Source organism: Struthio camelus, chromosome 3 (assembly GCF_040807025.1).
Source record: "Struthio camelus isolate bStrCam1 chromosome 3, bStrCam1.hap1, whole genome shotgun sequence".
Taxonomy (NCBI): Eukaryota; Metazoa; Chordata; class Aves; order Struthioniformes; family Struthionidae; genus Struthio; species Struthio camelus.
Genome location: NC_090944.1, coordinates 59,059,972 through 59,078,573, shown reverse-complemented (window position 1 = coordinate 59,078,573; position 18,602 = coordinate 59,059,972). Strand labels below are relative to the sequence as shown.

General features: G+C 38.2%; 1 protein-coding gene across 4 annotated transcripts in view; it reads right to left on the bottom strand.

Moving 5' to 3' along the window:
- Window positions 1-18,602, bottom strand: part of SOBP (sine oculis binding protein homolog) — a 120,935-nt gene that overhangs the window by 77,470 nt on the left and 24,863 nt on the right. The gene's annotated exons all lie outside the window — the stretch shown is intronic.

The following is an 18,602-nucleotide window of genomic DNA, read 5'->3' as shown; positions in this document are numbered from 1 at the left end:
TGATATTTAACTAAAACTGTATAGTGTTTCTAATCAAGAATATCAGCAGTATCCTTCACAGTAACAGGTCCAAGCCTAAAGCAATTGCCCAGTTGTAAATTCAGCTGCTCCAAAATAAACATTAAAACCACTATTTTAGTGATTTTAGTCTATTAAAATCACTTGAGATAAACTGATGAGAATGATCAAAATTCAGCCCCATGGCCTACATACACAGTTAATACTATACACAAACTAGGAAAGTTAATTGTGAATTTTTATTTATCCTGTCAAGTAAGGTTGTTTGCTATCTGGACTTCAGGAATGAGTGGAGGAAAGCTTTTGCATTTATATCAAAAGAGAGCACCTCCTTACAGTCTCTCAGACTATTTATTATATCCTTTTGTCCATGAGGATAGACTAGGATTAAATTAAACAAACCCTGCTGCAATGTAGGGAAATTCTTGGATGGCCTCCAGGAGGTTATTTCTGCCCTAACTACTTTTATGTTAGAGCCATTTTAGGAATATAAACCAATGGAGAGATTAGGAATGAATGAATCATGAGTATCAAACTGCTGTAAGTTCACCAGCTTTTTCCGAACCAGCAGCAATGACTTCTTGCAAAAGGAAATCAGAAAAATTATCTCTCTCTCATCTATATTATCCTCTCCCTGACTCTGAGAGGTCACTGCATTTCTCTTTGACTGACACTCATTCTCATACGATGAATATATTGCATCAGCTTACTTACTTAAGACTGAAGACTATCCAACGCGGCCCCTACCACACAAAAATTTCATATAAATGATTCAGAAGTACATGTTTTATCCATTCCTACTGTTTAAAATCATGTAAGCCAAATGCTAAACACTTTACTGCCACTTAACTCAGGCTTCCGAATGACTTCAGCCTACCTACTTACGGGCCAAAGATGACCTGGCTTTCCCAGACACGGACATCTAGTTGTAAGCCCCATTACAGTTCCTGAGAGATGAGGCATTCGCAACACATATAAAAATCAAATCATTAGGATATGGCCTTTTACTTGTTGTTTCTGTTATTGTAGTTAATAGAAAATAGTCCATCAAAGTTCTTTTACTATCTTGATTTGCTTTCATTTATTCTGGCATGTAATACGCTGTGCTTTTGTAACATTTTTTCACAATAGTTATTTTAAAATTGCTTGCACTTCATCAAGTTTCCCTTCATAGCCTCCCCTTTTTTTGATTTCAGGGAGGACAAATATAATTTATTCACCTTTTTATAAAGAAACCCTGGAATCCTGCTAAAGTCCTTTGCAAACCTCCCACTGTCCAAGACCTCCGCAATTAAAACACTATGTTCTTTACTCTCCTGTACTTCTCTTTCTTCTGTAATTGCTACCTCTAATCTGGGTGTTCCTGGAGCGCCCATCCCAGCAGCATATCAGTGCCCATATGAACACCCCAAACTATCCTGAGAGGAAAACAGTGCCCACAAGACTGCTCCATCTCCCACTGTGGGAAAAGGTCGGCACTCTCTAAAATGCAGATACGGTGTAGAGGTATGTACTGACCCATTTTAGTCACTATTCTTTCATTAAGAAAGCCTACTCCAAGGGAGACGGACCCCTATTTCCACTACTACTCTTTTCGTTATAACGCCTAACTCCAAATGGATCTGGGGGGGTCCTGTCTGTTCCTCAGAAAAACTGGAAACTTGTACCAAAAATTTATCAACAACATAGGGTGCCCTGTACATCAAAGCAAAACCTGTCCCTTCCTATTTAGTATTTGAAACTTTGGAACAGCCACGGAAGATTGTGCTGTCACTTTGGCTCTTACCGAAGAGCCTGTCCTCTGCTTTCAGTCATGTTTGCTTTATGCAGCATGACAAGAAAAAGCAGTCAAAACTTTTCATTTCTCTAGTCTGAAACAAATGCTTTTCTTCTGAGTTACGAAAGAAAAAAAGCTTGGAGAATTTAGCATGCAGGTTTGATGACAAAGTACTTTAAGTAAATATGAAATAGAAAGCATTTTTCTCATGATCCTTTTCTATGAATAAATTTATGGGACATTTTTTAATTCTGGAAACAATAGCATGTGGTCGCTGCATCTAAATTCCTCAGACCAAATTTTCCACTGGTTTACTTTATTTTTTTCAAATCATAATTCGACCAACTTCTCTGGGACTACTACACAGTAGAATTGGGCGATCCCACGGAGAATTCATTTTTCAGTGTTCATACTGTCACCAGCAAAAATAACAGCACTAGACATTACATGAGAGGCTGTTTTTCAGGGGGTATTTTTCACACCACAGTAGCCCATGATAATTTACAAGTGAAAAAACAAGTAAAACAGAAATACTCAGAGTATTGTTTTATTTATGCTTGGTAATATTTTCGTGTGCGTGTGCCCTGAATGCAGGTGATGTTGGTCGATGCAGGCAACTTCTATAAAATCACAGAACTGTATTATGCCTGGCATAAGTCTTACTTTACTTCAGGAAGGTTCACTTCTCTTAGTGGACGCTCACTTTTGCCATTGCCTTTACGGTGGTGAACAGAGACCTAATTTCATGACTAGACTCTGCCTCATATTGGTGCATCTGTGCATCAGCACTGCCAAGCATGCACATCCTTTCCGATGGGCTAGTCAGAGCCAGTTAAGCCTAGCAAAAGTGCTTGTGCATGGTGCTTTAGCAATTCAGCACACATCAAACCTGCTAGTTTTCTTCCATAATATTTGCAAATTCTGTAACAGTTGATTATTTATACATTAACCCTCAGACTTCATTTCTTCCATCTTATACCCATCCATTGTAGATGTAGTGTTGTTGCCACTTGCTCTGTTAGGCACGAATTACTGTATCAGAGCCATGTAATTTATGCATGGTATTTTGTCAAGTCTGTTTGTATGGAATCTGCTTTGGAGAGGCAAGCTGCTCTCTATTCTGTGGCCAGAAATAGTATTAATTTTTTTTCTTTTTGCTTTGGTGCCATGGATCAAGGTAACTTCAGAGCAGTCACCAGAATGTCTTTGATGAGATGGAAATTGCAATGCTCCATGTTTTATGAGATTTCAGGTAAAGGTGATTTGTGTGCACACAGAACTGTGACACTGGTATAATAGAAAAAACCTTTGATGACATGAATATTTGGGGGATGCCATTAACAGGAAAGCCAAAGAACCAAGGACAAAGGACTGATTTACTAAGTTAGAATATGACTGTGCATTTCTAGGTTTATAAATGACTGAGGACATGAAACTGCCTCTCTTTCCCAACAAGCAGTATTATAACACAGACGGCTTGTTCCATTTAAATGTGCCCCACTGCAATAACAGTATTACTTGGGAAATAAAGACACAACATATAGTCTTTGCTTAGTGCTTTAGAATTCTCAGGTCAAGTGCTAATACATATTACAGAGCTCTCTCTGGCGACTATTGTTAGAGCTGTCATTAAAGACCTCCAAAAGTCTTAACTGTGCAATTGAAAATGTTTCCAAATCCTCTTATCCCAAACATAACAAATCTCACTGTTGTTAAATCTGATGTTTTGTAAATTTGATATTACTTGGCTTACTGAGGGGGTTGGAGAATGTTTTTGAATAATGACACAGATCTACAGAAAAGGAATAATGCATCTGCGTCACGGGAATAACAGTTCTATGGAAAGTGAATAACACAGACTGATGGAAAAGGAAAAATCAAACATCACCTCTGGTACAGTATGAAGATGATTCTAGGATTAAAAGGCACAGTAATGCTAACCAATTACAGCTCTGTCTAGGTCACGCGCTATGTGCAGCAGAAAAAAGCAAGATGGCAGATACCCTGGGTTATTTTAATTAATTTAATCATGTGACTAATTGGTCTCTGCTGGGTTTCTGTGGTAACTGCTTCCTAAGTGCTGATGGGCAATTGTGTTAAATGTAGCTTGGAAACTGCACGTAGGGTGCAGTGCCTTCTAGAGAGCAAAGGGAATTGTACAGCTGTGCTTGGAAGGTGCTCCTGCTGGGGCTCTGATTATCTCAGAGCAGAACATTTACAGCTGTACTGTCCTCTTTGCTTCTTCATAAGTATGCTTTCTGAAAGAATATGCTCATTTGCAGAAAATGTGTTAGACTTTCTTTCTCTTGTCTGTGAAAGTAGATTTCCTGTATAAATATTCGAACACACATGTACACAGCCGAGCATATATTCTTTGGAAACAAAGGAGAGCAGCTATAGAGCAGTGCACGTAAAACTGAAATGACTCTGATGTGCTCAGTGTGAGGCCCTGGAAACCAGAATGTCTTTTTATTGGTGGCTGTATTCTAGGCTAAATCCATTACTGAACCCTGACAAAAACAACATGCAAAACTGTTTTTTCCAACTGCTCCTACATCTCTTGCATTATTCATGAAATTCCTAAATCCACACAGGTCACAATTAGCATGGAGTACCGCAAAATGGCACAGAACAGTGTTTTAAACTGGCAAACATGACAATGACTTGTAAAAGTCATTCCTTGCTTCATGAGTTGAATTTTGCATCACCATGAATAAGAACCTGTCATCCTGCTGGATCCAAACTTACACTCACATCTCCTCACATGATTAATGTAACAATAAGAATGGAAAGATGATTAATAATAGCAAGCTGCATTCCAGTAATCACAACTGCACGTAAGAAATGACTGTTTAATGGGGTGGTAAGCTAAACCCTGTTAAGGGCACAGAGAAAAATCAACTGAGAATCCCAATGGCACCTTTCAACAAAAAAACTAAGAAAACATCCATAAGACAATACAAGACAGGCTGCAAATATAGAACCAACAAGAAACAGCAAATGCCATACCTCATCCTAACCTTGCCAATGAAAATATGGAAATGGGTTAGGAAATATAACAACATGTAGCCAAGGACAGGTTAAAAGCTTGGTAGCTATATTGTGAAGGCTAGAAAGGCTTCATTTAATACAGCAAGCGAAAGGATAAGCAGAATAGGGAAGGAGGAAAAATGTGCATTACCTCACTGCTTTGGGCTACTGGAGAATAGAGAGCTATCCTGTCTGAGTAAGTGTGGCAGAGTTGGGCTTTACTTTTTTTAACACAAATTAAGTTAAATTTAAAATCCCTTATACAGCTTTATCAGACAAATCTAAGCACTAGTTATGGATCGTGAAGCACAGAGATAAATATATAATGCTCATTTTTCCTGGAAAAACTTCACCACTGGCTTTTATCTTGGGATTCAGGTCTCATCCTACTGACATCAGTGGAAATGCTGCGTCTGATATCAGCAAGACCAAAATACCTCCCTTGTTTTGATGCTATTGATCAGTATCTTATTAGTATTCTGTTCTGCAATTTATGCTGAGTTATTCAAACCTAAGTTTAAGGCTAAAGAAGCAAAAAGGCCAAAATAAACACACTCAGTTTATCTTCGTAGTTAACTATCTTTAGGAAACCAAGTTGCGTAGGGTACCTGAAGGTTCTGTGAATGGCAGTTTTACGCACTAGTTTATCTGGTGTTCAGACAAATAGCTGAAACTCCTTGTGTAACGTTGTACAGTCTATGCAATATGCTTTAATATCTCTCACTGTGTTCTTTGGAAAGACTAGGCATAATAAAGGTGCCTACGTGTTACATTTTATACTGAAACGTCCAGACATAGCAAACTGAAATCAGTTCTACATGACACCTCTTTAAAAATACCCCTTGGTACGTGAGATTGCAATCTCACATATTGCTTTAATTTTTTGTGAAGTTTGCCATACTTTCTATATTTACATCAAGGGTATATATTTTAAGATCAAGAAATACTAAAATTCAGAAAATATTTCAAAAGAGCAGTGTGCTGACATTCATAACTGCATTATGAATGTGCAGAATCTTTGTAAGAGATTTGAGGGTGAATGCAAGTAAGATGAAATACTTTTATTTTAATGATAATAAAAAAACTTCCATTGACACTATAGAAAATATATTGCTTCTCCAGAACCAGTAGAAAATAAATGGAGCTATTGTAGTTCCTAATACTGGGCCAAAATCACAGATGATGTAAGTAGCTCCACTGATTTTAATAATGCTATACCTTCTTACACCAGTTATGTATCTGGTAGACCCAATGGGACACGTCAATTTAGATATGGATTATGTCACAGAGTCCTTCATGCTTGCTGTGCCATCAGTGCAGCCATTCTGATTAGGAAGATGGGTCTCGCCATACTGATCAGATTATTTGTCCATCTAATCTGGCAAATTGCATCTGACAAATAGCCAATACCTGAAGGAAGGAGGGAAAAATACCTTGTCATCTATTCAGTTATAGGATGCACCTGGGGCTTACACTGGCAGGCAATATCTCCAATCAGTGAGGTTGGGTTTCTGTTACTGTTTTACCTGGCATAGCTATACGTGTTGCTAATAGTCAGCTATTTTATAAAATTTATGCAATTATACTATTTAACCATGGCCCAATTCAGCTCCTACTCAAGATAGAACACACCTGCTTATTTCCATGGCTTGTGGTTCAGGCTTGTAACTACTATTTGTGATAGCTAAGTCCACAAATGGATAGTACAATTTTGGAAATAATACTGCCTACTGAATCTGAATACGCTACACTTTCATTTTTGCCAAAGTCAGAGATGGAAAATACAGAGAAGACTACGTATCCATTCTCTCTGTCAGCTTCTCTATGTACCCGTGTTTTTTCATTCCAACTTCATCTGTCCCAAGTAAAGTGGCTGATTTCAGGCCACAGTTCCAAGTGCTAATATATCTAATTATAATACTCTAGAAATTGCAAAAGGTGAGCTTCTTTCCAGACTTTTCTTCCTTCTGCATGGGCTTTATACCTTCACATTCCCTAAATCATCTTTCACACTGCTCGTATTTCAGCTCTGCCCAACTAACTATCCCTAAATCTTGCTATTCCTTTCTCTGTCCATGTTTCAGTAACCATCCTTCTCAACACCCCTACTCCAGACCCTAGTTATTGCCATTTAATTACCGTTACAATCTTCACTGTCCAATTTATTATCCCTGACTACCCTCAGCTTCAGCACATTGTCCCGTTCTACTCATTCCACTAAGATACTCATTTCACATTTTTTCCCTAGATATGTTAGCTTGCTCTTTTCAAAGAAAAAGTAATTTAGTTGCTTTTCTCCATTATTTATAATTCCTCAAGAGAATTACTTTCTGTCCTGTCTGGTATTTGCAGCTCTTTCTAGTTTAGTATCATCTGCAGAGTTTGTGAACACGCTGTCTGTTCTTTCCTGGAGATCATTAATGAAACATGAAACAAGACCAACCCAATGCAGGTCCCTCTGGTACTACTCTACCAAAACCTGATATGCTGCTCTTTATCACCACCCTTTATTTTATTCCTTGAGCCAGTTTTCAGGCTCTTGACAGTGTTCATATCCAAAGTAATTTGAATTAATCTGAGGGTAAGATTTCATGAGATGCTATGTCAAGTGCTTTACTAAATTCCAGATCCATTAAAACTTCTAATTTCCCTCCCTCAGCTAACTTCAGTGTGTGTGTGTGTGTGTGTGTGCGCGCGCGTGTGCGTGCAGAGTAGCTGTGCTCTTGTCTGGCAGAATCTCTGTACTTCTCAGCCCATGGATCTGTTACTCATTGCCCATATGGTTTAACTGCAGAAAACTGGGGATTTGGTTAAGTGGCTTTTGTGTGTGGAACTATCCGCTTTTTGTGGAAAAAATCAGCTTTTTCATACCATTCCTGCTACAAACACCTGAAAAAAGTGCAATATTTGATCCAAAACTTTGACTATTTCAGTTGCTGGCTAATATGTTTTAGGTACTACAGCTTTTCCTAAAAACATTTATTTTTTTCTGTAGGAAATAGAATTAAAAACTTTTCTCACATACATAAAAAACATTCCTCAGCAGTAAAAAGTCATTTTTGTATTGGAACTAGATTCAGGTCCTTTGGAACACAATTAGCTTCTTATTGAAACGTCTAGCTTTTGGATTTACATATCTACCTTCAGGCACCCAATGTGAAAATGCGGGCTTAGATAGGCAGGTGTGCAAAAATGCATTCGTCTCTTGTGTGGAGAGCATCAAACTACTCATAGGCATCAAACCACATCCTGAGTCCAAATGAGCTATGATCTTTGTCTAATACATGTTACATATAAAAATTATATCCCAACTGTTCTTTAAAACGTCACAACTGTTCAGGTCATGCCTAACTGAAAGTCACTTTATTCTGCCATTAAACATATAAAATAAACATTACTCAGGAACTCTCAGCTTCATTTCCTATGTTCAAGAAGAAAGCAAATTTCTTATCTCTTCCTCTTTTTTTTTTTTAAACACCATATAAATGACTTCCAAATTTTCAGGAACAGTTGCTGGTTTTAATGATATATTGCAGATCCTTGTCAATATCTCTGCTGCTTCACACTTTTATTTCCTTAGGAACACTCGGATGAGTACCATCTGGTCCTGGTGATTTACTGCACTTGAGTTTCTGAAGTTGCTCCATAACTTCCTCCTAAGAGACTTCAATTTCTGTTCTAAGGCCACACTCTGATTTCCTGTGAAAAGTGTCCTTGGAACAGGAATTTCCTCATCATCCTCTACAGTGAAGATGGACATGGAAAATTAATTAAACTTTTCTGCTGCTTCACTGTTTCAGTAAGGGCTGAAGTCTCTGCTCAGCGGCCTAGAGGAGCTGCAGTCTTATAGGTGGTGGTTTGTTCTACTGTGATATATTTGCTATACCTTCCACAGCACTCCATACATATGCCCTTCCAACCATTTCCTTGTCCTTTCATTTTTAGTGTGCACTTTAATCTCATAAACCTTTTTTATTATTGACATGAGCAGACTTCCGAATTTTTGGAAGGATGAGCTTTGTCTTTAAAAAAGTCAGGCCATTGGTATTTTTGGTACAAGTGTGCCTGGGACCCCGTTGGCATTTCCACAGTTAAACCACCACATTTCCAACTTGGAAAAAAGTGTTTTTTCCTCTCTTGCTGTGTGAAAAACCACAGACACAATAAGAAAAGAGACCACATGCAAAATAATGAAACTGCCTGTACACAATGGACAAATATACAAAGGGCCTGATCCAAAGCTCATTAAAATCAATGGAAAGTCACCCACTGACGCTGACAGAATTTGGATCAGGCCCAAAGCAAGCACACCAAAAAGCAGAAGAGTATTTTTTGTCTAATTTTTCAGTTACAGTAATCATAGGTGTTGTTTGTAACAGTAGTAGGTAACAAATTTTCCAATAAAAGTGTGATTTTTAAGTTGACAGTGTCCCTTTAAGCTTATGCACTTCTTAACTATGCCAGATTTACTCTCCCCTTTCTACTTTTTCCTTGCTCAGAGGTATATGTACCATCTGTGCATCTAATATGGTGTTCTTAAATAGCCTCCAGAGTGATTCAATGTTTCTTTTTTTCTTTCTTTTTTTAAACTTTCTCTTGGTTAACCCTTTTCCTTGTTATTTTAGAATTGTCTCTTCGAGAAATCCTCTTCCTTTCTTTCTTTAGGATGAAGTTATAATCTCACAATATTAAAAGTTAGGGGTACATTCACCCATTCTTTTAATGCCTGTGCATGAGACAAAATTCAGTAAGGAGTTGCCTTATCAAGCCTGAGAAGCAATGTTTTATGATATTGATAAATTACTTCTCCAAATGGAGTCATAAGACTCAATCATTTAACAATGGCCAGTTAAAATTGATCATTATTACCACACTATGACACTATTGAACCCTATCTCCTCATAGTATCTAAATGTCGGCTTTATTTTTAAACCTCTAGATTAATCTTTTAAGACCTGTGTTCAGTTCCAGGAACCATCTTCAACCTTATTTAATACTATGGTGCACCATAACTGTGAAAGCTTAGGAGCTGTATTAAAAATAAATAACATTAATTGAGACTGGGTCACTGTTTGATCAACTCAGCGTGCTTCCCATTTGATTTGACAGTCTGAATTCTGGGGTAGGAAGGGCCACAGGTGTATAGGACACTGCACAGCTCTATCAGTTTGGGGAAATATGGGGAAAATTACTCTCTTTGGCCTATGCTGATGGGGGAAGCTAAGCCCCTTGCTGCTCTCGCACACTCCCCAGCAGAGCTGCACTGGGCTCTCATACTACACTGAAGATCCTTCCCCTTGTAAAGCCCAGCTAAGGGCCAGACTCGCTGATCTGCTCTGAAAATAAATGGGCAGAAATGGAGCCATATCTTAAACCACCTGTGCAGCCAAAAGACCTGGCTCCCACCTGGGCAGCTGCACCAGCACTTCAGACTGAATTGTCCATATGTGCAGTGAAGGCAGAATCTGGCCTCCTGCTTTTCGGGCAGGAGACTAAACAAACTAAAAACATCTGATGCCACATACACACACAAAACCCTCCCATCCCCAAAACCATCAGATATTTTATGACTGTTTCTAAAAATTATTAAACAGGTGAGCACATTTACTTTAGATATAAAATTGCATCCAGGCTGACAACTTGCAACATATGTTTACTTTCAGCTCAATTTAAATTCAAATGGATGAGTTATAAATGCTTGGGTTTTTGACAGAGAGCAGCCTGTAGCTGAACTTAGCTGGCCAGCAAACAGTCTTTCACTATTGCAGAAATTATTTTCTACAGTAAAGATATTTGACATTTTCAGGCTTTTGCCTATAAAAACTACCTGCTTCTCCCAAAAAGTTTAACACTTCCACTTCGAGCACTGCTTAATAAATAGCAAGTAGCTGACTTTAACTAGCAATTCCTGGTAATAGATTTTCCTGTTCATCTGGCGGCAAGCAAGTTACATCCATTTGGCCTCTCCTAGCCTCATTTAGATTCACGAGGTCAGATTCACGGTTAATGTGTGCAAAGGCTTCTTCAGTCTGGCTGTAAACCAGCAAATGTATGCAAACAAAGGGATGTAACTTCCCTACCTAGAAGGGGCCAAAAGATATATGATACGGTTTATTCTTTTGGTCTGGCATAGTTTCATCACTGAATTTGTCCAAAGATTTGAGTGTGATGGAAAGGGAAGTCGCTATTTCAGAAGAAACTTTGCAAACTTAATTTTTGTGTAATAAAGTGTTTGAAGACAGATCATCAGCTGACAATAATTTGCTGCAGTTCCACTGAACTGCAATCTCTACTGCACAAATTACTTCGCTGTTATTTAATGTTTGAGAGTACTGGGATAGCTACTTGTGCCCCTGTGAAAATTTAGAACTAGAAATGACTTCCACCTTCAGCTGGGCTCCTCACATTTTCTATTGCTGCCCATTGTGGTCCTCTGTTTAGGCAGAAAACTGTTAGAATTTCACCTAGTTAAACTATGCAGTTAATTGCAGTATCGCATACATCTTTGCAGGCGCATGTACGGAGGGTCTCATTCACAACATTATTCCTAACCCAAGCATATTTTTAAAAACCATATTTGATTAATTTTGTTTTTTAAATAAAAATATATATATAGTGAAAAAATACTCAAGGTACTTTTTCAATATTTCCCTAAGTTAATGCGCTGACTGATAAGTTAACAGATGCATCAAGCCAATAATTTATTCAAATGTCATGATATTTTTGAACAAATATATTATTTAATATGCATTTCATTATTTGCCCAGCTCTTACGAGTATTAGTGATTGATGTGTTCGTGAAAAAAAGGGGAAAGTGGCATCAAACAATCTCTGCAAATGAAATTCACTTTGCAGATCTATGCTAAGTTTTCATCAGAACAAAGGCTGTTTTCCATGCTGATTCTGTATTGATCAAGTGGAAACAAAGCTGGAAGGTGCATTATTTCATACGAGGCCAAGGTAACATGGGCTAATCTAACATAGCGTGAACGGAGATACTGGAACGTAGAAGAGAGCAATATTTTACTCTCTAGCTCACATACCTCAGAGCCGAAGGAGTTCAGAGCAAAGTAAGCATCCATGTGTATTCTATCTGCCCATTTTCTGAATGCATCATTGCTATGCATCCAGAGTCTTTAATCAAAAAATCCCTTGGTAATATAAATACATACTGGACATAGATCATGAGTTCTATCTTGACCAACCTTTTTATGGAGCAAAATGTCTGTTTTTCCCCTAGTGTATCTCTCTCCTCTCCAAAAAATCATCCTGAGTAGTTTTAAAGACTTCAGTAACACGCCTTAGTAAGCTCTAGAAAAATAGCTACAAGACATCTTTCTTTCTCAGGCACCCTGGGAATGTATCCAGTAGACAGCAACTTCTTCCACATCTCCAATATCAAGGTGTCATCGTATCTCCCTATTTAAATCCAGCTCAGTGGTCTTAACTGTATAAATCCAGCACACAAAAACCTTAAATGCATTTCCAGTCAAGTCCTAATGCAATTAGCGGTATTTTCCTGTAACATCTGTATATAAACAAAACCTACTTCTGGCAGTGAGGAGAAAGGCAATCACTGAAGCTGTTCAGAATTGATGTGAGGACACCTCACATAAACGGGTCAATTCATTTGAATCAAATGCCTGCTGTCCAAGAGACAGCAGATTCTAAAGTCGTAATTAGCGCATTCATCTTGATATAGCCAAAGTAGCCAGAACGCAACACGACTGATGTAATGTGACATGGTGTTTAAAATTAAAAGTGAACACGCCTTTTAATTGGATTGGATACCTGCTAGCAATTCGGACAATGGGAATTTGATTCAAATTTATAGTATTAAATGGCAGCAGATGGACAGTAAAATGTCCATTGAGTTTGCAAACTGACAAGCACACTGGTTTGCCAGGTCCCTTCATTAAGTCATTGGTGGCATCAGTCAGGTGCTGATGCATTTCATCGTTAGCAATGTTAATACATTTTGCTTTGGTGTGCGTGAGCAGTGAGATATTGTGACTCTCAGTAGGTTATTTTGGAATTTCGTTTGCCTCTACTAATCACGGAAAATCTTAGCTCTAGTTTAGGGAAGGAATTCTGAGACTTCTGGTTTTAGTACCCAGTAAGTAAAAAGGCCAGCTGATGACAGCTGGACAATGATAAATACTCTTCTCCCTTCTAACTAATGCCACCCATCTCTTTGACAACTCAGGATTTGCTTTATATCTTAGAGCCTGTTACAGGTTCTTGGTCACTGTCTTGGGCCTTCCACCCTCCACATTCTTTATAAACCTCCTCTGAGGGAGGATATTTTCCTTCCCCCTCCTTCTCTAGACAGTTCTTCAAAGCAGTTAGCCATTGTGCCCTGCACTTAAATTATTTCCTCCATAGACCCAGTGTCACATCTGCATTCATTCATCAGCACTCATTTATATCCTAACATAGCAGTCATAGCTATGGGGATGTTTGTCATCTTCTCCCCTCCCATCTTTGTGCATTAGCCAAACATAGGCAATTTCATGCAAACCAGGTAGGCCACCTGCCCTACACTGAACTTTCTGAACACCAAATCAATGCAGTTTAAATCTCCAGGGTAAATACTAGCTTTCTGTTCAGAGTCCCACGTGTTTCAAAATTTTTTATAGAAAAGGAATCTGAAGGAAGATGTAACATCTAAGATTTCTTCTTCTGTTAGGGGCATTCTTTGCATCAAGTTACTTTAAGCAATTTTCCAAATTTTCATGAATGATGATCATTTTACAAACTAAATTTTGCACATGCCTAAGGCAAAAAAAAGGAAGCTAAATTTTTTAATATTACTCATTGACTTAACAGGGAGATTGTTAAATATTTCTCATGCACTGTTAGGCTGCAAAATTAAGCTTGAAATCAAGAGAATTTTCTCTGACAATCCTCAGTAATAATTTTTGGAAATGATAGCTTCTGTTTACTCCCAGTTTTTAGTATGTGTTTGTATATACATGTCCTTATTAATCATGTAGCAATATATATTAATTAACTGAAAAACTATTCAGGCAGAAGTGCTAAGGCTTTATGATGCTGCTGTGTGCAGTTCATTGTTTTTAAATGCAATTTGAAAATGGAAGGAATTATCTAATTCAACAGAATGCATTACTAGATAAATGCAAATCACTTCTTACAACACCATTTGACTCTTCAGATTCATTTGTGCCATGCAGATGAGATAAAAAAACCATAAAACACATCCTCTTCAGGATTTAACTCCGAAACTGAAAAGGAAATACGTCTTGCCATTTCTCTCACCTTGGAGCAGTACGGAGAGTAAAGTTAGATCCTGCCTTAGAGAAGGGTGCCCTATCAGCATGAAGGACGTCTGTCCCTGCTCTGTGCATTAAAATCCATTAGGCTGGGAAGTGGAGGCAGCTGCTTCCATGCTGTACGACCCCCACTAGCCAAGTTACCTGGCTATCTATGCTATTGACCCACGTGCAGCTCTGCACCTCAGTGTCCCATACGAGGAGAACCAAAAAGATCATCGTGTACTTCTTCTTGTTGCTAAACAGCAATTTACTTATACTTTTTGATTTATGCCTTTTTGTTTATTCGTAGAAATGAAATTTGATTACGCTGTAAACAAAACCATCTATCATCCTTTTTCCTGACTGAAAGACAGTGCAAAGCAGAAGCAAGGTCAAGTACAAAATACTATCTGACAACCTTGCAGTCACTTCTTCTCCAATGTCTTAGTCAAGTCAAGCAAGTTACTCTTTAATACATCTATGAACAGCACATATAACCTACATGAATTCAGTCCTCATTCTAGGTTCAGCCAGCGGGTCATAATAAATTTGTTTTCTGACCCATTGATTCAATAAACTTAATTTTAAAATCAATCTTTTTAGGCTTCAAACTCACTGGATCCAATTATGAACGCAATATTTCCCTGTAAATTTAATATTCTGAAACCTGGTGGTCTAGTGCTTTTTAGCCCCTGTGTGCCTCTTTAGTACTTAACTTTATATTAGTTAGTTGGCCTATAAAATTAAACCTCTAAGGAAGAGAGCATCGGAACAGCTCCACATCTTAAGCCTATTCAATTACAAACATTAGCATGAAATACTCCCTTTCCTGTAACACTTCCTTTTAATTGGTATTATTATGCACAACAGGTTATCATTATGCACTACTTCATTATGTACATTTGACTATACATACTAGACCAAACAGGAACACAAATTCAGATTTGGGTTATTTGGTGGGGGGGGGTAGTTTTTTTCTAAGTCAGATATAATCTAAACACTTTGCTTTGCCTAAAGGGGTAGAAAAAAAAAACAAGTTTTTTCTTCATTTATCTCTAGTAATTTAGACAAAATTACACTCCGTGGGGAGATCTGTCATACTTGCAATATATATATATTTCTATTCTTGCAAGGCATTATTTGCTAATATAGATAATTTTAAATGGTCATGACAGCAGTATACCAGGGGCAAAATCGGCATTTCTCATGAGAACAGCGACTTACAATTGTGCAGGTCTGCTTTCCTTAAAAACTCCCAGTCTCAGCCATGAAAATCCCTGGCAACCCTGGCTATATACAGATGCAGAACATGCACCTGAAGAGTTTCTGGAGTACAAACGGACACAACTCCACTGTGACAGAAGGCATGAAGGACTGAAACGTACTTCCGACTAAAGGGCTTGGGTTCAGACGCTCCAGAGGCTAGCAGTGTGCTGCACTATTCCAGTGTATTGCTACTCTTGCTGAACCTACTGCATAAGGCTGGGGAAGGACTTACAGAGTGGGAGTAGTCACTGCCTACCTAACCCGAGATTTTGGGGGGCATTTTTGTTGCCCTCTCGGGGCACTTGAAAGCGGTTTCATGCCAAGCCTTCTCCCGCTGGGAATTTGTCAGCATAGAGGGCATCAAGGTGCACTTGCCCTGTGTATGGAAGAGGATTTTTTTTTTATCAGGATGATGAGAAAAATCCTAATTCTGAACATAGTAATTGGCATTCAGGGATGTCTAATTTGCAGCATTACTTAGTGCTGTTTTGAGACACTATCGATGATTTATTCTTTACTGTTCAAACCGTCTTATCATTTTAAGCAAGCGCATATTACAGCACTTCTTATCTGGGGGAGAGAGAGAAGACTGCTTAACACAATCCATTAGGAAATTCAAGCCTTAAATGAAGTGACCACCAAGTCCTATCAGCTCCCTGAAATGCAGCAGCTGTACATATTTAACGTAATACAACACTATATTGTTGCAGAGATCTGCTATTTAAAACATACATAAGGCAGGTGAAACGTGACTATTTTACTCCTCTGTTTGAAAAATGAGAAAGTGTAGACTAACATAACTTCTCAAACACATAAATAAACATTAGACTCATGGAGAAGACAGGTACAGTGTTGGGCTGGTAATAACAGTTTAAAGGTCAGCAGTTAAATCTTGAATTATTGCAATCTTGTTCCTTTGATCTTATTCCTCAAGCCTCTGCTCCACTACTAACAGGTGAAGTGCAAAGTAAGAAGCATGAGGGTCAGCTGTCTTCTACTATACCTGCCTAAACTCACTGGCAACATTTCCTAAGGATTCTCCCCTCTGATCATCTAATGCTCTACACATACGCAACGGGCAGCTCTAGATTTCCAGTGTTGCATCAGATTCTGCACGATTTCAGATTTCACAGGGGCAAAGGGGAATAAGAGTTGACTCGTTGGCTTACTTCGAAGGAGAGCTAATGTAGCAACTAACATGTTATCAATTATATTGACATATTTTGCCAAGTTCTCCTATGGGACATTTTTTTTAATTTATGACGGCTTTAGTAAAGAATAGGACATTACACAGGGACAGAACAGTACATCAAAAGATTAGGAACTTCTATTGTTATTTAGATATATACAAAATACAGCAGAGCACAGAGAGCTTTCTGTATGAGAAGAAGCTGAAAATACTCAGAACGGCATAGCTTCCAGAAGAAATTAACAGAGGTGTAGGAAAGGAAGCTGGTGGAATGAGATGCACTAATTCAACCTTTCTTATAATACATGGACAAGGGCGTATCCAGCAAAGCCTACAGGTAAAAAATTCTAAGACAAGTAAAGGGGAACGTTTTCGTATATTGCTTAACTGATTGAATTCATAGCCATAAACTACTACTAAATTCTACTACTCATGGGCTAGTAAAAGGCTGAAGTATATATATGCATTATGTTAATGTGCTTTTTTTTTTTTTTAGTACAGGCTATAAATCTCCTATTTGAAGATCTAAGCTATAGACTAAAGTGACTCCCTTGTGAATTGGTTGTTCTTTCACCAGCCTTTCCAAAGTAGTGTGAACTATCTGGTACCCGTCACTGCTGGGCACACAGGACCACCTAACTAGGATCACTGACAATTCCTCTGTTACTTTGATCTGTCTTACTCATGTAAATTTGTGACTGAAACTCATGGGAACATCATCTGACAGGGGTCTGTATCCTGTTACCCTAGAGCACCTTACAAATTGTAAGATGCACTGAATTGCACATGCATAAATGTGCATCTGTGCACATATACAGATATACGGGAAGTTTCCTGTCATGGCCCTGAGCATCAGCCTAGGCTTTGAAAGGAGGAGCATCTAAGGAGAATTTATTTCACTCCTCCATACTTTTTCTAGATAAAAGAGTATAAACACCACTCTTCACAGAAGATTCCACATGATTTTAACTTGCCTATCTGCTCCAGTAGACATTATGAGCTTGATTCTCAAAGACTGCCACTAAAATTCCACTCTACTGATTTTTGCAACCTAATTCTTCAGGCACTCTTCAGGCACTCTTTTTTTTTTTTTTTTTTTGGCAGGATGATGTGACCCAAATTCATAAAGGAGGGTATTTTGCTACAACAGTGCATCTTGAATCTAGGAACCATATGTACTTATTTGTTATTACTACAGATTTAAAATACCAGATTTGAAGACCTGAATTCTGTTCAAACTTTACAGACTTTGAATGTTCTATAGCATGAAGGTAAACTGTATCATTTAGAAAACCAAAATGCAAAGGGTTTTAGGAATAATAAATATTTCTAAGACAATGAAGGCTAACCAAAGGCTCGTCTTGCGCTAATAAGTACCAAAAGGACACAGCTACTTTTATAACAATTAAAAATGCTGGAGTATTACTTCTTTTTTTTTTTTTTTTCAAATGGCACATCACACATTCTGCTGCAGAAAACAGCTGCTGAAGTAACCTAGAGGGCATTTTCAGGCACTGCACTTCAGCAATTACAGCAATTTTTGCAGACATTCAATAATAGGATTACATTCTAATTTTAGACAAAGTCAAATTTAAAGTGAGTAGGAGGAATTTGCATGCTACTTTAGAAGTTCTAACATTGCTTACCCCAAAACAAAAACTACAGGATCTGAATTTTGCGGCAATGATAATTTATTAACAAAGATACGCTTCAAAAGACTGAAACTACAGCTCACTGTCATCGATGAGAAGGCTTCCACTATCTTGATGGGACCCAGACTCAGGCCCTAAAAGCATCTACCCATTGCCATGATCGCACTGCCTCTGGACTTAGCGATACAACCTCCACTGACTTCAGATGAGCAGGACTTCACTACCTGGTGAGGCTAACATAGTCGCATGTAACCATCCTGTATTCTATACAGGATAGATTCTATATGTATCCTATTCTATTTTCATGATTCCTCCTCTTTGCCATGTATATGCAGCAAGTATTCTTAGATGCACAGGCCAAATTGGGACTCTTATGTTACTGTGTATAATTGTTA